The 27,278-nt window shown below is 43.9% G+C and overlaps 1 protein-coding gene across 3 annotated transcripts in view; it reads left to right on the top strand.

Annotated features, from left to right (window-relative positions):
• The window catches only part of nudt14 (nudix (nucleoside diphosphate linked moiety X)-type motif 14), a 94,431-nt gene that overhangs the window by 22,330 nt on the left and 44,823 nt on the right, over nt 1–27,278 (top strand). The window contains exon 1 of one of the 3 annotated variants that reach the window (XM_041213783.1): nt 10,577–10,706. The exons of the other annotated variants lie outside the window; for them this stretch is intronic. The gene's annotated coding sequence lies outside the window, so the exon portion shown is untranslated. Of the gene's footprint in view, nt 1–10,576; nt 10,707–27,278 lie in introns of those variants that run through there. 3 annotated transcript variants of the gene reach the window in all.

Here is a 27,278-nt window from a genome sequence, read left to right as displayed (position 1 = left end):
TTAAATATATTGTGAACAGCTGGGGCCCAAGCACTGATCCCTGCGGTACCCCACTGGTCACCGCCTGTCATCTGGAAAAAGACCCAATTATTCCCACTCTGAGGAGAGTTTTCTCCCCCTCGGGCGGGCCAGTTGGGAGTGGGCATGGGCGGGTGCGGAGCAGGTCGCCACTCGCAATCGGCTGCGCGCCGCCATTTTAATTGGCCTGCCCAGTGTGACGCGCACCCGGAAGAGCTGAACGCTACCTGTGCGGGCGGGGGGAGGGGGGAGAGTTGGGGCCCGCGCTTTTTCGCGCTTGCATGCAGAAGAGGGTAGAAATCTCCCTGAGGCACGGAGCTACCTCAGGGAGATTAATTTCATTATCAAAAATTGAAAAAAGAATTTAAAAAATTATTCAGACATGTCCCTTCACATGTCACATGGGCTGGGACATGTTCATGAATTTTGCTGAATTAATAAACCCTTCATGAAACCTCATCCCACCCGTGGTTGGACGGGCAGCCCTGACAGTTACTTCAGCTAGATTATTAACAGCCTTAACACGCCTTTGACAGTTCGGTGCGCGCCCGCCGAACTGAAGATCGGAACGATGCGTGGTGATGTCAGGACGCACGCCCGACATCACCGCGTGTCATTTGATGCATCAGTGTACGCGGCCCACCCCTGCACACTGGACAGAAGATTCTGGCCTCTGTTTCCGGTCTGTCAAACAATTCTCAATCTATGCCAGTATAATACCCCCGATTCCATGTGTTTTAATTTTTGCCCACTAGCATCTTATGTGGGACCTTATCAAAAGCCTTTTTGAAATCCAAATACATCACAGCCGTTGGTTCTGCCTTACCTATTCTACTGGCTACATCCTCAAAAACTCCAGTAGATCAGTTAAGTGTGATTTCCCTTTCATAAACCCATGCTGACTTTGTCTAATCCTGTTAATGCTTTCCAAATGTTCTGTTACCACATCTTTTATAATAGACTCTAGTATTTTCCCCACTACTGATGTTAGGCCAACTGGTCTGTAATTCTCTGTTTTTTCTCTCCCTTATTTTTTAAATAGTGGGGTAACAATTGCCACCCTCCAATCTGCAGGAACTGCTCCAGAGTATATAGAATTTTGGAAGATGGCCACCAATGCATCCAATATTTCTGGGGCCATTTCCTTTAGTACTTTGGGATGTAGATTATCAGGCCCTGGGGATTTTTCAGCCTTTAACCCCATTAATTTCTCTAGCACCTTTTTTTTTAACTAATACTGATTTTCTTCAATTCCTCCCTCTCACTAGACCCTTGGTTCCCTAACATTTCTGGGAAATTATTTATGTCCTCTTTTGTGAAGACAGAACCAAAATATATGTTCAATTCTTCTGCCATTTCTTTGTTCCCCATTATAATTTCCCCTGTTGTAAATTTCCCTGACTGTAAGGGGCCTGCGTTTGTCTTTGCTAATCTTTTTCTCTTCACATACTTATAGAATCAATCAGTTTTTATGTTCCTTGCAAGTTTACTCTCATACTCCATTTTCCCCTTCTTCATCAATCTTTTTGTCCACTTTTGCTGAACTCTAAACTGCTCCCAATCCTCAGGCTTGTTGCTTTTTCTGGCAATTTTATATGGCTCCTCTTTGGATCTAATTTTATCCCTAATCTCTTTTGTAAGCCATGGTTGAGCCACCTTTCCTGTTTTATTTTTGCGCCAGATAGGATAAATAATTGTTGTAATTCATGCATATGTTCCTTAAATATTAGCCATTGCCTATCCACTGTCAAACCTTGTTCCCCAATCCATCATTGTCAACTCATACCTCATACCCTCGTAGTTCCCTTTATTTAGATTCAGGACCCTAGTTTCGGATTCAGCTTCTTCACTCTCCATCCTAATGAACAATTCTATCATTTTATGGTTGCTCTTCCCCAAGGGACCCTGCACAACAAGATTGTTAATTAATCCCTTCTCATTGCACAATACCCAGTCTAAGATAGCCTGCTCTCTAATTGATTCCTCAACGCTTTGGTCTAAAAAGCCATCACGCACACACTCCAGGAAATCGTCCTCCACAGTATTATTGCTAGTTTGGTTTGTCCAATCTATACGTAGATTAAAGTCACCCATGATTACAGTTGTACCCTTATTGCATCTGTCTCTAATTTCCTGCTTAATGCCTTCCCTTACATCTCCATTACTGTTTGGAGGCCTCTAGACAACTCCCACCAACGTTTCCTGCCCCTTGGTTTTTCTTATCTTCGCCCAAACAGATTTCACATCATGATTTTCCGAGCCAGTATCCTTCCTCACTATTGCATTGATTTCCTCCTTTACTAAGAGTGCAACCCCACCTCCTTTCCCTATTTGTCTGCCCTTCCTAAATATTGAATACCCCTGGATGTTCAGTTCCCATCCTTGGTCACTCTGCAGCCATGTCTCCGTAATTGCAACTATATCATAACCGTTTATATCTATTTGCGCTGTTAATTCATCTACCTTATTGCGAATGCTCCGCATTAAGATACAATGTCTTTAGACTTGTCTTTTTAACCTTGTTAGTCATTTTAGCTTTATTTTGCAGTATGACCCCATTTGTTTTTTGCCCTTGTTTTTTCTGCTTTCCACATTTGCTTCTCACTTTTCTGTCTTTTGTTTCTATCCTTGTTTCCCCCTCCTCTGTCTCCCTACTCAGGTTCCCAGCCCCCTGCCATTCTAGTTTAAACCCTCCCCAACCACACTAGCAAACACCTCCCCCCCCCCAACCCCCGCCTCACCGACTCATTTTGTAGTGCTTCCTCCAGTTCACCTGTCTGTGTGTACCTAGACTATTAGAATCTCACAGCACAGGAGGAGGCCATTCGGCCTGTCATGCCCAAGCTGGCTCCTTGAAACCGCTGTCCAATTTAGGGCCACACTTCAGCTTTCCCCCCATAACTCTGTAAATGAGTTCTCTCCAAATACACACCCAATCACCTTTTGAAAGTTCTCAGGGAATCTAACTCCACCACCCTTTCAGGTAGGACGATCCAGATCTTAACATCCATCTGTGGGAAAAAAAACTTCCCTCAATTCCCTTCTGGTTATTTTTGCCAATTATTTTAAATTTCTTACATCTGGTTACCAACCCACTTGCCAGAGAGAACAGTTTCCTCCTAATTACCCTATCAAACCATTCATAATTTTGAATGCCTCTGTTAAATCTCCCCTTAACCTTCTCTGTCCAAGGAGAACAATCCAGTCTCACCGTATAACTGAAATCCCTCATGCCTGGTATCATCCTGATAAACCTTCTCTGTACCCAATCCTTTGATATCCTTGCTGTGACCAGAATTATATACTAACTAGTGATTTATTAAGGTTTAGCATGATTTCCTTGCTTTTGTATTCAGTGCCTCTATTTATAAAGTTAAGGTTCCTGTATGCTTACTAAATAATCTTTTCAACTTGCCTTGCAACCTTTAAGTGTTTGTGAATATGTGTCCAAGGTATATCTGCTCTTGCACCCCCATCAAAACTGGACTGTTCTGCCTCTCCATGTTGTTCCTCCCAAAGTGCTTCATTTCATACTTATCCACATTAAATTGCCCCTGTGCCTGCCCATTTCACCAGTCTGTCTATGTCCTCTTAAAGTCTGCTGTTATCCCCATTGAAACATCTGAATTGAAATGGAAGATTACATTGGGAACATAGAGGTTCCAATACTGGTCCCACAGCTATTCCACTCAGAACTTGACTCTACCCCAACATAAAACAAAAACAGAACTACCTGGAAAAACTCAGCAGGTCTGGCAGCATCGGCGGAGAAGAAAAGAGTTGACGTTTCGAGTCCTCATGACCTTTCAACAGAACCAACATAACTCCTCTTAATGTCCCCTATCCTTCCTACCCTTTGGCCATTTTAATCTGAATTCCTATTTCTTGCTCCTGGAAGTCTTTTGAGGTCCCAGAACAAGAATTGAAAGTTCATTGTCAGATAGGGCAATTCCAACATTGGACACCTGGATTAATCCGAACAGGATTGGAGATGGCATATGTTCAAGTACTCCAATAAATAGCAGCAGGGACAAAGATAAAGAAAGATGGGTTTCATTTCAGAAACACAGTTGGTTCACTTTTTCTTTTCCTGGTTTTCTGCCCTATCTCCCCTCCCCACCTACTGTCTGTCCCACCCAGGCTGATCTGACTAACCTGCTCACTCCCCTTATCCTTCAATATCCCATCAAAGCTAGTCCCACTCTCCTGCTCACCTCTCTACCCTTTGAAATCCCACCAGTCCAATCGCACTCTCTTCACTCCCCATACCCTTTAATATCCCACCCAGTCTAATCCCACTCTCTTGCTCACACCCTGTGCTCTTTAATATCCCACCCAGTCTAATCCTATTATCCTGCTTGCCACTCAGACCTCTTAATAAACCATATTTTCATGTAGCTAACAAATGACCTTTTTAGAAGAGTTTATGGATACTTGCTTGAACATTCGAAGCACCCTCTGTATAAAGAGATTATTTTCTCCCATGCTCTTCAAAGCTAAGGACCCTGTACCAGTCCTCAGTGTGTGCTGAGTTTTCTACTCACAGTTGGGGCAGCTGCAATACCTCCATAAACTTTATAAAGCCCATGTGAACAGTGGATTTACAGCCTGGCCGATAAGCGCACTGTAATGGGTTAATGGAAGCAGCAGCTATACTTTGCCATTCAACCCAGGACATACTGTGATGATTTTGGATTGGCACACATTCCAGTGTGGGTGGATTTTTTGTGCTCGTGCTGTTGCATTTTTCTTTCAAAAATAAAACAAAAGGGGAAGAGCTCCTAAAAATAAAGTCATTCATTGTGAGTGTGTGACAGTGAGCATGTAACAGCTCGTCCAGCCAACTGTTTACATGTAGAGTTTGCCAAGGTAACTGGCTTGGCCTGTTGCTGGCTGAACTTTTCCTATAAGGGACCAGGTGCTACCTCCATTACTGAAGAATTCTAATTGTATTGTTTGCTTTACCCAACCCCCCCCTCCCCCACCCCCACCTTCTGCTCACCCCTTCAAGAGCAATTGCAACACAAAGCTTTGAACATGAGAACACTTTACTCCCATCAGTTATAGCACAATGTCCCACCAAAAATGACCTCCCCCCTGAGCCAAGAGAAGAGGTTTTGTTACTTGCCATGACAGTGGTTAACGAACTGAGAATTGGGTTAACAGCTATATCCTGTATTCCAGGTAAAGATTTACAACCCCTCCCTTTCCCTCCCCACCCCCAACCCCATGAGGCTTGGAATGGAAGAAAGAACTTGCATTTCTATAGCACCTTTCTTAACCGCAGCCAGTGAAGTACTTTTGAAATGTAGTCACTATTGTGATGTAGGAAACACAGCAAGCTCCCTGAAACAGTGATGTGAAAATGGCCAGATGATCTGTTGGCTGAGGGATACACAGGGAGTTCAGAGCACATAAGATAAGAACATAAGAACTAGGAGCAGGAGTAGGCAATTCAACCCCTCGAGCCTGCTCCGTCATTCATTACGATCATGGCTGATCTCATTTCGGCCTCAACTCCAATTTCCCGCCCTCTCCCCTTAACCTTTCAACCCATTACTAATTAAAAATCTGTCTATCTCCTCCTTAAATTTATTCAGCGTCCCGGCATCCACTGCACTCTGAGGTAGTGAATTCCACAGATTCACCACCCTTTGAGAAAAGTAATTCCTCCTCATCTCTGATTTAAATCTACCACCCCTTAGCCTAAAACTATGGCCTTTCGTTCTAGAATGCCCCACAAGGCACTGGGGAGAACTCCCACTCACACCTTCAGTAATGCCATGGGATGTTTCACATCCACCTGAGAGGGCAGATAGAGACTCAGTTTATTGTCTGATTCTGTGAAAGACAGCATCTTTGACAATGCAGCACTCCCTCAGTTACTACGCTGTGAGTGTTTAGGATCTGGAATGTACTGGTTGAGAGTGTGGTGGAGGCAGATTCAGTCGTGGCTTTCAAAAGGGAAATGGAAAAGTATCTCAGGAAAGTATATTTTCAGAGCTACACCTTAAGGGAGGGGAAGTGGAACTAGCTGAGTTGCTCTTGCTGGGAGCTAGCAAGGACATGGCAAGCTGAATGGCCTCAAGTGCTGTAACCATTCTCTGATTCTGTTGTTGTGCTCAAGTCTCTGGAGTGGGATTGAGCTCACAACCTTCTGACCCGGAGGTGAGAAGGCTGCCTACTGAGCTATGGATGATAACTTTCATATCATTTTATATCTACCAGTTTTCTCCCCTCCACCCCTTGACAATTGTAAGCCCCTAATGCTTCTCCTTTGAAGATCAACTGGCAGCAAAGGCAGGGAATTGATCCTTGAATCTTCCTGGTGTCTATGGCTCAGTTTCCATACGGGTTAGTGCTGTAACTGATGAGCTTAAATGAATTAACTCTGTATCAGAATCTTGGTATTTATAGGGAAGGGCTGAGTGTTAAATGACAAGTGTCTAAATCAGCACGTGTGCACCTAAATCATAAACATTCCCAGTCTTTCCTTCTCTCTGCCTTTGCCAGTCTGTGTGTGTGTCGGCTTTCTCAAAGCTCTTTCCCCAGTTCTCCTTCTTTCAGTGTCTCTCTCCTCTCTATCCTTACCTTTCTCTCCTTTTCTTTCTCTTCTCTCTTTGCACTCTGTCCTGCTGTCTTTCTTTCTGTCAGCATATATCTCTCACACTACCCACCTCTGTCTATCCCCCTTTACCCATGCCTCTCTCTGCCCCGTCTTCTCTATTATATGTGTTTGTGCCTCTCTTGCTCCATCTGTATGAACCTGTCTTTAGGAACATAGGACTTAGGAGCAGGAGTAGGCCATTCAGCCCTTCGAGCCTGCTCTGCCATTCAGTAAAATCACAGCTGATCTGATTGTGGTCTCGGCTGCACTTTCCTGTTGCTCGCACCCCCCCCCCCCCCCCCAATAACCCTTGACTATCAAAAATCTGTCTAACTCAGCCTTGAATAAATTCAGTGACCCAGCCTCCACTGCTCTATGGGGACTGGGTGAGTGAGTGAGTGTGTGTGTGTGTGTGTGTGTGTGTGTGTGTGTGTGTGTGTGTGTGTGTGTGTGTGTGTGTGTGTTGCACTATCTGCTCATAGACGTTTACAGCACAGAAGGAGGCCATTCGGCCCATCATGTCCATGCCAGTCAACAAAGATTTGACTACACTAATCCCATTTTCCAGCACTTAGCCCAGAGCCCTGGAGGCTATGGCAAGGGAAGTGAATATCTAAATACTTCTTAAATGTTACGAGAGTTTCTGACTCAACCACCCTATCAGGCAGTGAGTTCCAGACTCCCACCACCCTCTGGGTGAAAAAATTTCTCCTCAATTCCCCTCTTTGCCTTCTACCACTTACCTTAAACCTATGCCTCCTGGTTATTGACCCCACTACTAATAGAAAAAGTGACTTTCTCGCCACCCTATCTATGTCCCTCATAATCTTATACAGCGCTATCAGGTCCCTTCTCAACCTTCACTGCTTCTAGGAAAACAACCCCAGCCTATCCAATCTTTCCTCATAGCTCAGACCCTCCAGCCCAGGCAACATCCTGGTGATTCACCTCTGCACCCTCTCCAGTGCAATCACATCCTTCCTATAATGTGGTGGCCAGAACTGCACACAGTACTCCAGTTGCAGCCTAACCAGTGCTTTATACAGTTCCAGCATAACCTCCCTGCTCTTGTATTCTATGCCATGGCTAACATTCCATATACCTTCTTAACCACCTTATCCACCTTCCCTGCTACCCTCAGGTCTGTGGATTTGCAGACCAAGGTCCCTCTGATCTTCAGTACTTTCTAGGATCCTACCATTCATAGTGGAATCCCTTGCCTTGTTAGCCTTCCCCAAGTGCATTACCTCACACTTTTCCAGCTTGAATTCCATTTGCCACAGCTCTTTCCACCTGACCAGTCCATTGATATCCTCCTGCAGTTTACGGCTATCCTCCTCACTATTACCTACCAATTTTCATGTCATCTGCAAACTTCTTGATCATACTCCCTACATTTAAGTTCAGATCATTTATGTACACCACAAACAGCAAGGACCCCAGCACTGAGCCCTGTGGAACCCCACTGGAAACAGACTTCCAGTCACAGAAACATCCCTCTACCATCACCCTCTGCTTCCTGCCTCTCAGCCAATTTTGGATTCAACGTGCCACTTTGCCTTGAATCCCATGGGCTCTTACTTTCTTGACCAGTCTGCCATGAGGGACCTTATCAAAAGCCTTGCTAAGTTCCATGTAGACCACAAGTATTGCATTACCTTCATCAACACTCCTGGGTACCTCCTCAAAAAACTCAATCAAATTTGTCAAACATGACCTTCCCTTAACAAATCCATGCTGACTATCCCTGATTAATCTGTGTCTCTCTAAGTGCAGATATATTCGATCCCTCAGAATTCTTTCTAGTAACTTCCCTACCACCAAGGTTAGACTGATTGGCCTGTAATTTCCTGGTCTATCCCTTCCTCCCTTTTTTAATAATGGGATAATGTTAGCAGTCCTCCAGTCCTCTGGCACCTCACCTGTGGCCATAGAGGATTTGAAAATTACTGCCAGGGCCCCTGATATCTCTTCCTTTGGCTCTCTCAACTGCCTGGGATACATCCCATCCGGGCCTGGGGATTTATCAATTTTTAAGGCTGCTAAACCCGCTAGTACCTCCTCTCTCTCTCTGTTAATTTCCTATGATATTTCATAGTCCTCCACCCTGATGTCTATACCTGTGTTGTCCTTGCCCATTGTGAAGACTGACACAAAGTATTCACTGAGGACTGTACCCACATCTTCCGGGTCCACACACACATTACCTCTATGGTCCCTACTTGGCCCTACTCTTTCCCTAGTTATTCTCTTGATCTTTTTATATTTTTAAAAATCCCTTTGGGTTTTCCTTTATTCTACCTACCAATGCTTTCTCATGCACTCACTTAGCTTATCCTTTTCCATAACTATCCTAAATCTAACTGGGTTATGGTCACTATCTCCAAAATGCTCTCCTACTGATCCACCTTCCACCTGCATGGGCTCATTTCTGAATCTTAGGTCCAGAACTGCCCCCTACCTTGTTGGGCTTTCTATGTACTGGCTAAAAAAGTTCTCCTGGATGCAATGTAAGAATTTTGCTGCCTCCCTACCTTACACACTAAACCTATCCCAGTTAATATTTGGGTAATTAAAATCCCCTACTATTACTGCCCTTCTCTGAAATTTGATTACATACTTGATCCTCTATCTCTCCCTGACTGTTTGGGGGCTAACAGTGCGTTTGCCCCTTTTGTGTTTTTTACTTCTACCCATGTGCCCTCGTTTGACGATCCTTTCAAGATATCATCCCTCCTCGCTGCTATAATTGATTCCTTGATCAATATTGCAACCCCCCTCCTCTTCTGTTCCCCTCTCCATCTTGTCTAATTACCCTATAACTAGGAATGTTGAGCTGCCAATCCTGCTCTTTTAGCCAAGTCTCGGTCATAGCTGTGATATCATACTCCCAGGTACCTATCTGTGCCCTCTGCCTATCTGCTGTCCACTCTGCATTGTTAATTGTCACAACTAAAATATTTGGTATCTCATTTCGAGTGATTAAAGTTAGTGATTAAGAGATTTGTTCCTCATCTAGCCCAAGGTCTAAGAGTCCTTTGGACAATTTCAAGTGAAAGAAATGGCAGATTCTGACTCAGCAGGGGGCACTCTTCAATAAGCAAAGCTAAAGTCAACCTCAGTGACAATCGCTCCCTCCTGTTTTTTTGGGTGTGTTGCAGATTCTACTTTTGCTCCATTAGCGAGGGATCACACACAAATGTGTTTTGGCTAACAGAAAAGAGAGAAAGTTGTAAAGTGATTGAAGGTACGCATGGAGTCTTACATTCAGCCAATGTGATTGACCATGACTCCTCACTCACACCTTTAACCATTGTCCAAGTGAAGTGAGGGTCTGTAAAAGAACAGCTCCAGACAGGGCATCTTGTTTTAGCAGCCTTGAGGGCATCTTGTTTTAGCAGCCTTGGTTAAATAAAAGAGACAGACTTCCATTTATATAGCACTCCTTGTCTCTGAAAACGTCAGAAACATTTCACATGCAGTGAATCGCTCCAAAGTGCACAGATTACTGTGGAGGCAAACCTGGCAACCATTTCTGCCTAAAGTGGCAATAAGGTGAATGGTCAGTGACTCTCTCCTTTGGGGTTGTTGTTTTTGAAAGGAGCGTTGGCCAGGATTCCAGGAGAATTTCCTGCTCCTCTTCAAATACCGGCGAGCCGGGAATTTTGGCTAGAGTTTTGGGTAAGGCTGCCGGCTCTGGCTGGATGCATCCTGGGTGTTTCGTTTTATGGCTTTCTGTATCCAAACAGCCCCTCATCCAATGTGTCCATTCTCATGCATCCCACCCTCCCACTCTAATTGGGAAACAAACAGGTTTTTTGTTCCCCGGTTGGGTGATTCCAAGCTGCAATATTTTTCTCAATACTAAAGTGAGAGCGTTAAAGAAAATGAAATGCTGCACAATTTTCTTTTCCATGTCCCCAATGATTTTTTTTCTCACTGGCTATGCTTAGGATTAACCTGGTGATCACTTTTTAATTTCCGGAGACTCCGGGACAATCTTGGAGGGTCGGCATACTTAGTTCTGCAAGGGTTTCCTGCCTCACTTCACGTACCAGGGAGTGTTTCCACAAGCAGGAAGGTCAGTAATCAAGAGGACACAGATTTAAGATGTTTGATAAAAGATCCAGAGGTAATAAGAGGAAACATTTTTTTATGCAGGGAGTTGCAATCTGGACTTTGTTGTCTGAAAAACAGATTCAGGAGTAACTTCCAAAAGGGAATTGAATGAATACCAGAAGGGAAAACATTTACAAGGCTATGGACAAAGAGCAGGGGGTGGGAATAATTGGATAACCCTTTCAAAGAGCCACCATACGCATGATGGGCTGAATTGCCTCCTGTGCTGTGTCATTCAATGATTCTATATAGCTACTATGGCTAACAACAGAATTGATGGACTGAATAATCCCCTTGGCCCCAGAATGGTAGAACAGTGTCCAAGTGATAGCTTGGGTATGGTTTCTTTGTGACTTGTGTTTTGTGGAACCTTTGCAGGATTTCTGTTTGCTTACTTGGTTGTGGGTTAATATACCACAACCCACACTCTTTCCGTGTTTTATTAATGACTAGTGAACAAATATAGTATGTAAACACCCCAAACTTTCTGTCGATCAGATTGATAAAGAGAGCATTAATCTTATCTAGAAAGAGAAAGGAAAAGGCCTTGGCAGGTCGTTTAATCTTCAGCTGGTTTGACTTCAAGAAAGCTAAATCACCTGCATTATCAAGAGTTCAGGGACTGGAGCCAGAGACTCAATAACTCCATACCTTTCCATTTTGGGACTGGAAGATTATTTGAGCATACTGTCAAATTTGCAGTGAATCAAAACGCATCTCCCCTCCCTCCCCCCATACCACGCCCTCAGGAACTGAGGTAGATGTAGACATGTTAGAAGGCTAATAGAATGTTATCATTTATTGTGATGGGAATTGAATACAAAAGCGGGTAGGTTATGCTTCAGTTATACAGGGTATTGGTGAGACCACATCTGAAATACTGTGTACAGTATTGGTCTTCTTATCTCAGGGAGGATGTAAATGCATTGGAAGCAGTTCAGAGAAGGTTTACTAGACTAATACCTCGAATGGGTGGGTTGTCTTATGAGGAAAGGTTGGACAGACTAGGCTTCTATCTGCTGGCATTTAGAAGAGTAAGAGGGGTCTTGACAGGGTGGATGTGGAAAGGATGTTTCCATTATGTGAGAATCTAGTACTAGGGGTCACTGTTTAAAAATAAGGGGTTGCCCATATAAGACAAAGATGAGGAGTAATTTTTTCTCTCAGTGGGTAGCAAGTCTTTGGAACTCTATTCCTGAAAAGGCAGTGGAAGCAGAGTCTTTTGAGTATTTTTAAGGCAGAGCTAGATAGATTCTTGCTATGGAGGTGAAAGGTTATGGGGGGTGGGCGGGAATGTGGAGTTGAGGTTACAATCTGATCAGCCACGGATGTTCTACTCCTGCTCCTCATTCATATGTTGAGGTTGTGGGGCAGTCAGACTCCTCTATGGCCACTCAATGAAGTGGCAGAAGATTGAAGCCCAGATTGTTAAAACACACAGAATTCCCCATTTCTGGAACAGGAAACTCTCCCTGCACTTAGTTTTACTCTCCCAGTTTTCTGATGGTGCTAGTCAGTATGGACCAGATTGGGCCTGACCCGCTATTCAGTAAGATCATGGCAAATCTGATTGTGGCCTTAACTCCACTTTCCTGTCTGCCCGCAATAACCCTCGATTCCCTTGCTGATCAAAAATCGAACTTAGCCTTGAATAAATTCAATGCCCCAGCCTCCACTACTCTCTGGCGAAGAGAATTCCACATGCTAATGTCCCTCAGAGAGAAAAAAAATCCCTACTTTTTAAACTGTGATCTAAGGAACGGTGGAGTTTTCCCTGATGTCCTGGCCAATATTTACCTCTCAACTAATACTACTTTAAAAAGTCCAAATTATCTGATCATTATCACATTGCTGTTTGAGGGGACTTGTTGGCTGCCGTTTTTGCTACATTACAACAGTATCCACTCCAAAAGTACTTAATTGGCTGTAAAGTGCTTTGGGGACATCCTGAGCTTGTGAGAAAGCCATAGAAATGCAAGTTGTTTCCCTATCACACTGGATGTTGCATTTACTCACCAAGAACAACTTAGTATTAAACTGTTCCTAACCTCAGTGGGTTATTAATCAGTAACTAGTTTAGCACTGGTTGTACTGGCACTTTGCTTGCGTTGTAAAGCATCTTTACTTGTTGAATAGTTACCACAACTTATGCTGATCTTACTGGGTCAACATACTCCCGTGCAGCACCGAAGGATAATATCCCTTGTTCAACTTTCTGTTGCATTAACTATTCTCAACGAGGATGAGTGCTGCAGTTGGATCTGAATGTCACAGGGCCAGAGAGGGGAGAAAATAACAGACATTTTGTGAGCATTCCCCCCCCATTGGAAACAGGACATGTGGGCATCGGGTGAACTGTAAGACCTCTGTTGCTGATTGTCTGTCTAAACTGGGTTCCATTTTAGTAGCAGTACAGGGAGGTTTCTGAGATGATCCAGTCTCCCGCTTCTCCTCTTGAGGCATTTCCCTTTCAGTGTGTCACTTTTACAGTCAGTAGAGCCTTCAGGTTGCAACATGCTTGCTATATATGGTGGCTATGTTCCCATTAATAAAAGCAGAGCCATTCATTCTCATTGAATTCTATTTCCTTCAGTAGGAAAACAGTGCACAGATCACATTTCAGACAAGGCAGTTATCAGCACTTTCATCCAATCTAGTATGATTGAATTTCTTCCTTTGCCTCTACCTCTCATCTCTTCTGCCTGTGCCTGTCTTTGTCGTTTTGTCTTTCTCCATCTCTATCCATGTTTCTTTGTCTCTTTCTTCTATGTCTCTCTCTCTCTGACTCTGTGTGTGACTCTCTCTCATTCCTGACCCTCCTCCCCTGGAGGGGCTTCTTCCCTGGACATGGTTCCAGAGGCACTGTCTTGTAGTAGCTCATCCAATCAGCTATTCCGGATGTGAGCTTAGATGCTGAATGTCAGTAGGATAGGTTAATGTAGGGTGGGAGGTCATCAAACCCGATTCTGTTCTCCCCCTGCACTGCCCTGTAAACATACCCTGTAGCAGGTTGATTTTCACCAAACTCTCTGCCTAATCTATGATTTAAAAAAATACTTTATTCATAAAATTTATGAGAGTACATTATGTGATGTCAGATTTGAACTGTTATGTAAAGTGCAATACAGTTCAGTTTCTTTCAAAACAGAATGTGGGAATATAAAACTCTGAGGTACCTCACTACACTTACAATTATAGGTTATATTTGCATTATACATTTACATTTCATGCTGAACATTCTCAGTGCAAACATCGGTGCAGACTCGATGGGCCGAAGGGCTTCTTCTGCACTGTGATTCTGTGATACAGACCGAGGGATTTTTACATGGTTTAACCCCTCAGTGTACCATGGCGGAGGGTCTTAGACTGTTGCCTATTGCAGTGGTACTGAAGACATCAGTAGCAGGATCACCTGACCAGCAGTTACAACATAAACTGAGGATTGACCCTGGTACCTTTTGGTCTCAATGGTGACCTGGAAGGAGATGCTTTCTCGTTGGGTCATGGGGAATTTCCCTTATTTTCATGCGGATTACCAGGGTTCTTTTTTCCTTCGGTTTCAGATGAGAGAGCTATCTGGTGGGGAAAGATTCTTTTATATTCTTTAATGGGATGTTGGCAAGGTCGACATTTGCTACCCTTCCCTAATTGTTCTTGAGAAGATGATACTGAGCCACCGCCTTGGAAAGCTGCAGTCCATGTGGTGTAGGTGCTGTTAGGAAGGAAGTTCCAGGATTTTGACCCAGCGACAGTGAAGGAACGGCGATATACTTCCAAGTCAGGATGGTGCATGGTTTGGAGGGGAACTTGCAGGTGGTGGTGTTCCCATGCATCTTCTTAAATGTTATGAGGATTTCTGCCTCTACCACCCTTTCAGGCAGTGAGTTCCTGCCTTTCTCGATGTTAGAGGTTGCAGGTTTGAAAAATACAGTTGAAGGAGCCTTGGTGAGTTTCTGCAGTGCATCTTGTAGATGGTACACACTGCTGTCAATGTACTCCAGTGGTGTCAGGAGTAAATGTTCAAAATAATGGATGATGTTCCAATAAAGTGAGCAGCTTTGTCCTGGGTGATGTTGAACTTCTTGAGTGCTGTTGGAGATGCACTCATCCAGGCAAGTGGAGAGTATTCCATCAGTCCTGACTTGTGCCTTGTAGCTTGTGGACAGGCTGTGGGGAGTCAGGAAGTGAGTTACTCTCTGCAGGATTCCCAGCCTCTGACTTGCTCTTGTATCCACAGTATTTATATGGCGAGTCCAGTTCAGTTTCTGATCAATGGTAACCCCCAGGATGTTGATAGTGGGAGATTCAGCAATTGTAATGCATTGAATGTCAAGGGGAGATGATTAGATTCCATCTTACGTACGAACATTTAAACAAACAAGCTAGGAGCAGGAGGAGGTCGTTTGGCCCCAAGAACCTGCTCTGCCATTTGATATCATAGCTGATCTGACTTTCACCTCAAATCTACTTTCCTGTTTACCCCCTTTGACTCTCTGTCAGTCAAGAATCTATCTAACTCAGCTTTAAAAATGTTCAATGATCCTATCTCCATGGCTCTCTGGGGAAGAGAGTTCCACAAACTAATTTTAGGCCCTCATCTCTATATGAAATGGGAGGCCCCTTATTTTTAAACTGTGTCTCCTAGTTCTAGTCTCCCACAAGAGGATTTATCCTCTCAGCATGCACCCTGTGAAATCCCCTGAGGATCTTACATGTTTCAGTAAGATGGTCATTGCCTGGTACTTGTGCCACTTATCAGCCCAAGCCTGAATGTTGTCTAGGTCTTGCTGCATGTGGGCACAGACCGCTTCAGTGTCTGATGAGTTGTGAATGAATCATAGCATCATAGAGGTCCACAGCACAGAAAAGGCCCTTCGGCCCATCGAGCCTGCGCCGGTCAAACAAGTACCTATCTTCTCTAATCCCATTTTCCAGCACTAGGCCCATAGCCTTGTATGCCATGGCATCGCAAGTGCATATCCAAATACTTCTTAAATGTTATGAGGATTTCTGCCTCTACCACCCTTTCAGGCAGTGAGTTCCAGATTCCCACCATCCTCTGGGTGAAAAAATTCTTCCTCACATCCCCTCTAAACCTCCTGCCCCTTACCTTAAATCTATGCCCCCTGGTTCTTGATCCCTCCATCAAGGGGAAAAGTTCCTTCCTGTCTACCTTATCTATGCCCCTCATAATTTTATACACCTCAATCATGTCCCCCCTCAATCTCCTCTGCTCCAGGGAAAATATCCCCAGTCTATCCAATCTCTCCTCATAATTAAAACTCTCCAGCCCAGGCAACATTCTGGTAAATCTCCTCTGCACTCTCTCTAGTGCAATCACATCCTTCCTATAATGCAGATTCCAGAACAGCACGCAATACTCTAGCTGTGGTCTAACTAGCATTTTATACAGTTTCAGCATAACCTCCCTGCTCTTATATTCTATGCCTCGGCTAATAAAGGCAAGTATCCCACACGCCTTCTTAACCACCTTATCTACCTGTCCTGCTACCTTAAGGGACTGGTGGCCAAGTACACCAAGGTCCCTCTGATCCTTGGTACTTCCCAGGGCCCTACCATTCATCGTGTATTCCCGTACCTTGTTTGTCCTGCCTAAGTGCATCACCTCACACTTATCTGGATTAAATTCCATTTGCCACTGATCAGCCCATCTGACCAGCCCGTCTATATCCTCCTGTAATCTAAGGCTATCCTCCTCACTATTTACCACCCCACCAATTTCTGTGTCATCCGCGAACTTACTGATCAACTGAACATTGTGCAATCATCAGCGAACATCCCCACTTGAGAAGATCACTGATGAAGCAGCAGAAGATGGTTGGGCCTTAGACACTATACTGAGGAACTCCTGCAGTGACGTCCTGGAGCTCAGATAATTGACCTCCTGCAATCACAACCATTAAATAGAATGGGCCGATATCCTCTGGAGGCAATCTCACTGAAATAAATAAAATCCTTAGAGGGCTTGATAGATGCTGAGAGGCTGGAGAATCTAGAGCTTAGGGCTCACAATCTCTGGATTGGCCACTTAAAACTGAGCTGGGGAGAAATTTATTTACTCAAAGGATTGTGAATCCCTGGAATTTCTTAACCCAAAGAGCAATGGATGTTCAGTCATGAAGCATACTCAAGATTTTTGGGTGTGAAGGGATATGGGAATTGAGTGAGAAAGTGGAGTTGAGGTAGAACATCAGTCATGATCTTATGCAATGGCAGAACAGGCCTGAGGGACTGAATGGTCTACTACAGCTCCTACATATACTTCCATCCCAGAGATACTGCTTACACTGGAGTACGGTTTCACAGTTGCCAGATTACCTCTAGTACCTTGTACCAGTTCGCAGGCAGACAGTATTCTGTTTGCTGTGGATATGTTACACATCATCCTGTCCTCGCTGGACCTTCAATCAGCCATACTGACCAGCAGGACACACTGGAGAATGACGGGATCACTAATTGAACTGTTATTAGACTCCTTAACCCAAAGGCAGCAGGGAGCAGCGTTCGAAGGATCTGCTGATTCTTTGAATCTCTTTAGAGAGCATAAAGGGTGCCATTTTCTATTTAACATGATCCATGTTTTCATGGACGATGTTCTGTAGTGTCTCAGGAAATGAACTGCTGCTATTTCCTCTGCCCATTTTGAAATCTATGTCCTCTAACCTCACCTCCCCCCAGCATGAGCTAAGTTCTCCTCCCTGCCAACTTTCACTTGTGCTCTCTTGAGCTCAGTTCCACCCCCACACTTTAAGAATCTCCTAAAATACCACCTATTTGACCAAGCTGTTCACCACCACTGCTCATTCTTCATTCTGCTAATTCCTCCATCACCCCCTACACCTCAACCCCCTCCCACGGCACCTTCCCATGCAACCGCAGAAGGTGCAACACCTGCCCCTTTACTTCCCCTCTCCTCACCATCCAAGGGCCCAAACACTCCTTTCAAGTGAAGCAGCATTTCACTTGCACTTCCTTCAGTTTAGTTGACTGCATTCGCTGCTCCCAGTCTGGTCTCCTCTACATTGGAGAGACCAAACGCAGATTGGGTGACCGCTTTGCGGAACACCTTCGGTCTGTCCGCAAGCATGACCCAGACTTCCCTGTCACTTGCAATTTCAACACTCCACCCTGCTCTCATGCCCACATGTCTGTCCTTGGCCTGCTGCATTGTTCCAGTGAAGCTCAACGCAAACTGGAGGAACAGCACCTCATCTTCCAACTAGGCACTTTACAACCTTCCCTACTTAATATTGAGTTCAACAATTTCAGATCATGAACTCTCTCCTCCACGCCCACCCACTTTCCGATTCCCCTTTTTCCAATAATTTATAACTTTTTTACAACTATATTTTTTTCTTTTCCGTCCTATTTTTAAATGTATTTCGATCTATTGTTTCATCTCCACCTTTTAGCCCATTTCGATTCCTTCCCCCCACCCCACCTCCACCTGGGCATCTGCCACTAGCTTGTCCTGCTACTCCCCTTAATGTCCCCATTAGCGCATCCTTTAGATAATATCACCACCGTCAACACCCCTTTGTCCTTTTGTCTATGACATCTTTGGCAGTCTCTTCTTGGCCTCCACCTATCACTGGCCCCCTATCCAGCTCTCCTGTCCCACCCCCTTCTACCAGCTTATATTTCACCTCATTTCTATATTTTTTAGTTCTGACGAAGGGTCATACAGACTCGAAACGTCAACTGTATCCCTCTCTGCAGAAGCTGTCAGACCTGCTGAGTTTTTCCAGGTATTTTTGTTTACTGCTCATTCTTTACTTGATTTGTTTGACTTAGCTTGGGTCATTTTCCTTTCTTAAAAGTGCTATATAAATGAAAAATTATTCTAGGGCTCTTCTGGCCTGATCCCAATTTGTATCTTCCGTAAACCAAAGCTTATCCAAAACTCTGCTGTCTATATTCTTACTTGCAATAAGTTCCGTCCCCCTCTCACCCCATGCTCATTGACCTACACTCACTCTTAGTCCAGCAATGCCTCGACTTTAAAATTCTCACCCTTGTTTTTAAATTTCTCCATGACCTCACCACCACCACCTTCTTAAGGGCAACTAGGGATGGGGAATAAATGCTGGCATTTACATTTTAAAAAATCGTCTCTCTCTGCATGGTGGAAAGTTGGTGCCTGTAGAGTTATTCACCAGCCTGAGTCATCACTTTAAGAATGAAAATGGTATCAGAGTGGAATGTAGTAGCCTCCCGTGCACCCCTCCCCCCACCTCCCCCCCGCCAGGCCCATCCAGCCCAGCACCAAGGCTCATATTGTAGCGTCTACCACCTGTTCTTCTGTCATGTTAAAAAAGACAGAAGACTTTCTGTTCCCATCAGCCACTCCTCTCTCTTATCAGTAATTGTACTAAGAACAAAAAAAAGCTTTCTGTATATAACTCGTGACAAGGGCTGCCAACAGCAGCTTGCTTGTAGAGTTAATGGTTATACAGCTTTCTGGCTACGGGTCACACAGCAGCTCAGCAAAAGTGAGTGAGCGAGCGAGGGAGGGAGTAGTCTAGTTATCAATTGACGCCGTTGGCTTCAGGTGGGATGGAGAGTTGGCCTGATGCTAAGTTTTGGCAGTCACCATAGAGTTGCCATTCTCCCGCTCCATTGTCGATGCAGCCTTTGTATATCCAGTGCTATCGCTGATTGATTTAGTGCAAGCCAGGCAGCTCCTGAGTGTGGGCTTTCCTTCAAGCGCATCAACAATAAGCAACAGTAAGAGATCAGAAGAATGTCGCGTGTGAAATGTATGATGCAAGGTCAGGGGTGAAGGGTGCTGGCTCCAAGTCTTTGCTGTTAACCCTTTTTATGCCTCTCAATCAACCAGCTCTCCCGAGCCCAAAATAAATCCAAAATGTTAAAAGTTAATTTCCACCCTGTTTATGCACAAAATTAATCGGTGGTAATGTCCTGTGTGCTCAGCCCAAAAGCAGGTCTTTGCCTCATTGTCTGCTGATGCTTCATCCTGAGCCGTTTTCCTCAGTATATTTGTCAGTGGTGGTTTGCCATTACTCTCAGGGTAGGATGAGGGGTCAGGTCTCAAGTCTGCCTGAGCCAGAACGGGAATTGAACCCATGCTGTAGGTGATATTCTGAACCACATGCCAGCCTTCTAGCTGACAATCCTTCCTCTGCAGAGAATTCCACAGACTAATTTTAGACCCTCTGAGAATTCCGTGAGAAAACATTTCTCCTCATCGCTGTATTAACTGGGAGCCACTTATTTTTAAACTATGTCCCCTAGTTCTTATCGCTCCCACGAGGGCAGACATCCTTTCAGCATCCACCCTGTCAAGTCCCTGAGGATCTTATATGTTTCAATAAGATGGTCATTGCTTAGCAATTGTACCATTTATCAGCTGAAGTCATCTAGCTAACCAGCTCCCTAATAGATTGTAGGGGCCTATTATGATCCCTAGGGACCTATTACGGTCCTGGAAAGCATCGTTGGGCTTGAGTCAGTGTGGGTGATCTGTTTGTAGCTAGCTGACTGGCCTCAGCATCACTGGGCTTGAGAAAGAATCTGAAAAACTGAGATCCCTGCTCCTCCATAGCCAGAAAGGAAGATTTGGGTCTATGTAGCACCTTTCATGACCTCACATTGTTCCACCATGCTAATGAACTAATTAATTACTTTTGAAATGCAGTCGCTGTTGTGATGTGGGAATACAGCAGCCAATTTGTGCACAACAGGATCCCACGAAGAGCAATGTAATGATGACCAGATAATTTGCCTCAATGAAGTTAGTTGAGAGATAAATGTTGGCCAGGACACCAGGGAGAAGCCCCCTGCTCTTGTTCAGAATAATGACATGGGTTCTTTTACTTCCAGTTGAAATGTGCCCTGAGTTTAATGACTCTTCTGAAAGACTGCACATCCAGCAGTGCAGCACTCCCTCAATACCGCACTGGAATGTCAGCCTCAATTCTTCTGTGCAGGACTTGAATCCAGGATTTCCTGACTCTGAGGCGAGTGCAATACTTACCAAGCCATGGCTAGTTAGTGAGCCCAACTGGAAAATACGCCCGAACTGGTGTCAGTCAAAGACAGGGCTGGACTTGGCTGCAATGCCTCACTGCTGTCGAGCAGCCTGCTTACACTCAACGGCTGGCTCCTGGCTCTCAAATGAAAAGTGGCTGTCTGGATGGTGAATGGCAGCCTTGTTACCTAAAGTCATCTCAAGGTGGCATCTTTTGGTGGGTGTGGGGTTGTTACAGGTGCTGTCTCAAAAACCTAATAAGATAAATCACATTTCTTTGTTGGTATTCAACCATGGAATTCAGTGAAAGATTGTGTGCGTGGAAAGTATTTCTTCATTTTTGTAACGTAACCATTTCTGGCAAGGCCGACATTTACTACCTATCCCTAATTGCCCTCAGAAGGTGGTGGTGAGCTGCCATCTTTAACCAGTAGCCATGGTTTTGATACAATTGGCTTGCAATTAGAGGGCAGTTAACGGTCAACCACAATGGTGTGGGCCTGGAGTCACATTTGGGCCCAGATTGGGCGAGAACGGTTGCTTTACTTCCCTAAAGGACATTTATTGGTTTTTTAGAAGAGTGACCAACTGTGCTAGTAAAGAGAATCCAGGAGAGCTACTGTTGAACCTGTGCTTCAGTTCCACCCTGAGGGCTTTTCCTGTCAATATAAAATGCCTTAAAGATGTGAGCCATTAAAGGCACACGCCTTTCCCAGCTGCTGCTTGTAATCTATGTGTCACAGGCACATAAATTGAAACTGCCTGAAATGTATCCCTGCAAGGTAGGAGTTCTGAGACCTTTGAATAAGACACTGCACACTCTACACACATTACCTGCCTGAGGGGCAGTATTTTACAAGCAGTGCGTGGGAAGGATTTATAGTTTTAATAGCTAACTGGGAGGCATATCCTAAAATTAACTGATATTTGTAGAATTTGCATCTTCAACATGGAAAATTGTCCCTCCAAGAGGAGGAATGCAGTGACCAGTAGGCTTTTTGTAGAGGAGTTAGGGCAGGTGACCAGAATAAGGAATTAGGTTTTAAGGAGGCATTGAAATGCAAATAGAGAGAGGAAGGCATTTAGGAAGGGAATGACAGACAGTCGGATCAGATTCAGGATTGCCTCCATAATGTCACCCGTCTCTGGCCCTGCCTCAGCCTGTTTCCTGCTATAACTCACATCTGTACCTGGGGCACTCCTAGGCCCACCTATTCCATGCTGTCTTGACTGGTCCTCATACGAACATGAATTGGAGCAGGAGTAGACCATTTGGCCCCTCAAGCCTGCTCTGCCATTCAATAAGATTATGGCTGATCTGATTGTCGCCTCAACTCCACATTCTGTCTACCCCCAATACCCTTTGACTCCCTTGTCAGTCAAGAATCTATCTCCCTCTGCCTTAAAAATATTCAATGACCCTGCCTCCATCGCTCTCTGGAGAAGAGAGTTCCAAAGATTCACGACCCTCTGAGAGAGAAAAAAACTCTTCTCACCTCCATTATAAGTGAGAGATTCCTTAATTTTAAACTGTGTCCCCTAGTTCTAGTCTGTCCCACGGGGAAAACATCCTTTCAGCATCTCCTTGACAAGTCCCTTCAGGATCTTAGGTTTCAGTAAGATCACCTCTTAATCTTCTAAACATCAATGGATACAGGCCCAGCCTGTCCAACCTTTCCTCTTAAGATAACCCCCCCATCCCGGGTATCAGTCGAGTGAACCTTCTCTAAACTGCTTCTAATGCATTTATATCCTTTCTTAAATAAGGAGACCAAAACTGTGCATAGTATTCCAGATGTGGTCTCACCAATGCCCTGTAAAACTGTAGCAAAACACCCCTACTTTTATATTATATTCCCCTTCCAATAAATGACAAGATTCCATTTGCCTTCCGCATCATTCAGCACTGATCCCTGTGGTCCCCACTCATCACTTCTTGCCAACCCGAAAAGCAAAATACTGAGGATGCTGGAAATCTGAAATAAAAACAGAAAATGCAGGAAAAGCTCAGCTGGTCTGGCAGCATCTGAGGAGAGAGAAACAGAGTTAATGTTTCAGGTTCATATGACTCTTCCTTAGAGGCCTGAAGAAGAGTCATATGGACTCGAAACACTAACTCTGTTTTTCTGTCCATAGATGCTGCCAGACCTGCTGAGTTTCTCCAGCATTTTCTGTTTTTATAATCCTTTTATCCTTGCTGTCTGCTTCCTGTTAGCTAACCAATCCTCAGTACAAACTCCATATGTTACCCCTTACACCATGAGCTTTTATTTTGCGTAGTAACATTTGATGTGGCGCCTTGTTAAATGCCTCCTGGAAATTTAAATACAGCACATCCACAGATTCTCCTTCACCCATGTTGCTTGTTATTTCCTCAAAGAACTCCAATTAATTAGTCAAACATGATTTCCCTTTCACAAAACCAAGTTGACTCTGCTTGATTGCATTAATATTTATAAGTGCCCCGCTATCACCACCTTAATAATAGATTCTCACAATTTCCCTAAGACAGATGTTAAGCTAACTGGCCTGTAATTTCCTACTTTCTGTCTCCTTCCTTTCTTGAATAGAGGAGCCATATTCGCTATTTTCCAATCTTTCCAGAATCTAGGGAATTTTGGAAAATTAAGACCATTGCACCCACTGTTTCAGCAGCCACTTCTTTTGAGACCCTAGGATGAAGTCCATCTGAACCTGTGGACTTGTCACCTTTTAGTTTTAATAATTTTCTCAGTACCCTTTCCGTGGTGATTGTAATTGTTTTAAATTTCTCCTTCCCTTTCGTATCTTGGTTTACAATTATTTCTGTGGGATGTTTCCTCTACCGTGAAGACAGATGCAAAATATCTATTCAATTCACCTGCCATTTCCTTATTTTCCATTATTAATTCCCCATTCTCCTTCTAGAGGAACGATGCTCACTTTACTTGCTCTTTTCTCTTTAAAATACCTGTATAAATTCTTACTATCTGTTTTTATATTTCTGGCAGCTTTCCCTTGTACCCTAATTTCTCCCTCTTTATTAATCTTTTAGTTATTTTTTGCTGTTCTTTATATTCCGTCCAATCTTCTGACCTGCCACTCATCTTTGAAGAAATATACATTTTTTTCTTTCAATTTGATGCACAGATGGTGTCTCTTTCCAGTGGAGTGTTTCTTTCTCATTGGAATGTATGTTTTCTGCGTATTCTGAACTTTCTCCTTAAGTGTCTGCCACTGCATATGTACTGATCTATCCCTTAAGCTAATTTCCCAGTTCACTTAGCCAGCTGTATCTTCATGCCCTCACAATTACCCTTATTTAAATTTAAAACACTAGTCTTAGATCCACTCCTCTCTTCATCAAACTGAATGTGAAATTAATCATATTATGATCGCTGTTACCTAGGGGCTCCTTCACTATGAGTTCATTAATTAATCCTGTCTCATTGCACATTACCAGATCTAGTATAGACGGCTGTCTGGTTGGTGCTAAAATGTGCTGTCCTGAAAACATTCTATGAACTCATCATCTAGGCTACCTTTGCCAGTCTGATTTGTCCAATTTGTGTGTAGATTAAAATCATCCATGATTATAGACGTACCTTTCACACAAGCCCCCATTAGTTCTTCTTGTATACCCGTCCTCAGTATGGTTTCTGACAGGGGGTCCTATAAATCACTCCCACAAGTGACTTACCTTTACTGTTTCTCATCACTACCCAAACTGATTCTACATCTTGATCTCCAGAACTAAGGACATTTCTCATTATTGTACCAAATGTCATCTTTAATTAGTAGAGCTACCCCTCCAGCTTTTCCTAGCTTCCTGACCTTCCTAAATGTTCTGTACCTTTGTCATTCTGTAGCCATGTCGCTGTAATGGCGATCAGATCATACATATTTATTTCTATTTGTGCTTTCAATTCATTTATCTTGTTCTGAATGCTACATGCATTCAGATATAGATCTTTTAGTTCTGTCTTTTTACTTTTTTTGTAACTTCTAGCTCCCAATTTTCCCAGTACTAGTGCCAGTATCACGTGAATTGAAAGCCATTTCTCCCACACCAATCTTTGAGCCAAATATTTAACTCTATAATTTGATTTACCCTTTGCCAATTTGCTCGTGGTTCAGGTAGTGAGCCGTAGATTATTACCTCAGGTTCTGCTTTTTAATTTAGCCCCTAGCTGCTCACAGTCCTTCAGCAGAACCTCTTTCCTAGTTCTACCTATGTTGTTGGTGCCTACATGGGCTACAACAACTAGATACTCCTTCATTGCAGGTTCCTCTCCAGCCCAGAGCAGATGTCCCGAACCCTGGCACCAGGCAGGCAACACAGCCATCTCAATTCATGGTCTCCACTGCAGAGAACGATGTCCATCTGTACAACTATAATGTCCCGTACTATCACTACATTTCTGTTAACTCCCCCCGCTTGAATCCTGCCATGGTCAGTTTGCTCATCAAGCCTACAGCCACTACTTTCAGCCATACAGGCTGCAAGAACCTTAAATCTGTTGGACAACTGTAAAGGCCGAGGCTCCTCCACTTCTATCTTCTGGGTCCCCTGGCTCATTGGAATCACACCTTCCTGTTCCTGACCACTGACCAAATTGGAGGATTGTATCCTAAGCGGTGTGACTGCCTCCTGGTACAAAGTCTCCAGGTAACTTTTCCTCTTCCTGTTGCATTGCAGTGTCTGCAGCTCGGCCCACAGATTAATGGCTCTGAGCTGAAGCTCCTCAAGCCACAGACACTTACTGCAGATGTGTTTGCTCTGGTGTCCAGGAATATCCACATTCTGCAGTCACAACACATCAACTGCCTTACCTTCTATTATGTGATAACTAATTTACTCTTAATTAACTTATAATTAATAAATTAATAAACACTGCTACACCTAATAACTTCAACTACTGCTCGTAAACCTTCCTAAAACTAGTAAAACCCTACAATTACTAATAAATTACATGAGTTTTGAAGCTAAACAAGCAAAATATTCATCAGCCAATCACTTATCTGTTTTCCTGTGATGTCACGCTTTGATTTCACTCAGAATGTGGCCACTTCGCTCTGGAGCCACAGACTGGACTGGGTCAGATAGCTCATCCAGGTGGTGGACTGCCTCCGGGTCCTCTCTCCACCCTTTCCAAAGTACATTAGTTCGTCCAAAACTGTGCTTCCTGAGACGCACAAGTCCCCACACATCTACCTGTCTTTGTTGACTTAAATTGACTGTTGGTCCCTCAACAATTCCAATTTAAAAACATTTTATATTCCTTTTTTAAAAAAATTGCATCATGGCCTTTCCCCATCCTATCTCTGTAAGCTTCTCAAACCCTACAACTTTCGCCATCCCCATCAGAACTCTTTCTAGCCTCTTGTCCATCCCCCTACTCCCCTTCATCACTAGCAGCCGTGCCTCCCATTGTCCATTCTCCATGCTCTGGAATTCCCTCCCTAAATCTTTCTACCTCTCCACCTCCCTCTTCTGTTTTAAGATGCTCCTTTGAAGCCAACTCTTTGATCGCCTTTTTTGTTCGCTGTTCATTTTTGTCTGATTGTGCCTCTGTGAACTTTTCAGATATACTTGTACCTAGCAGCAAGGCTGGATGGTTAGTAGGGCCTACTGGAGGGCTTATGAGGTGATGTATAGCCAGGTAAGACTACAGAGCTGGGTGACATGAGACCATAGTGAGGGCTTGTAGACGAGGAGCAGAATTTGGAACCTGAGGAAGAGGGAGCTGATGTACAATGGGGGTGATAAGTGAGTGGGACTTGGCGGTGGTAGCAGAGTTTTGGATGGTCTGTGGTTGATGGAGGGTGGAAGGTGGGAGGGATGTTAAGTTTGTTACAGAGATAGAATTAAAGTAAATGATCATGAACATACAAACATACAAAGTAGGAATAGGCCATTCAGTCCCTTGAGCTTGCTTTGGCATTCATTTGGCTGATCTGATTATGGCTTCAACTTTACTTTCCTGTCTACCCCCTATACCCTTTGATTCACTTGTCAATCAAGAATCTATTTAACTCAGCCTTAAAAGTATTCAATGACCCTGCCTCCACTGCTCTCTGTGGAAGAGAATTCCATCAACTAACAACCCTCTGAGAAAACATTTCTTCTCATCTCAGTCTTAAATGGGAGAACCCGTATTCTTAAACTGTGTTCTAGTCCCTCCCATTAGGGAAAACACCTTCTTGACATCCATCCTGTCAAGTCCCCCAGGATCTTATATGTTTCAATAAGATCACCTCTCATTCTTCTAGACTCCAATGGATACAGATCCAGCCTGTTCAACCTTTCCTCATAAGCCCTTCATCCTAGCTATCAGTCGAGTGAACCTTCTTCTAATGTATTTATATCCTTTCTCAAGTTAGATCAAAACTATGCACAGGACTCCAGATGTGGTCTCACCAATGCCCTGTATGATGTAGCAAAAACTTTCTTACTTTTATACTCGACTCCCCTTGCAATGAATGGATCGTGGATAAGATGTGGTGTTTGAAAGTCAGTTGCAATTGTAAAGTATATAGGTG

Source organism: Carcharodon carcharias, chromosome 20 (genome assembly GCF_017639515.1).
Source record: "Carcharodon carcharias isolate sCarCar2 chromosome 20, sCarCar2.pri, whole genome shotgun sequence".
Lineage (NCBI taxonomy): Eukaryota > Metazoa > Chordata > Chondrichthyes > Lamniformes > Lamnidae > Carcharodon > Carcharodon carcharias.
Note: the sequence above shows the minus strand (reverse complement) of the source record. Positions and strands in the feature narration are given on the sequence as shown.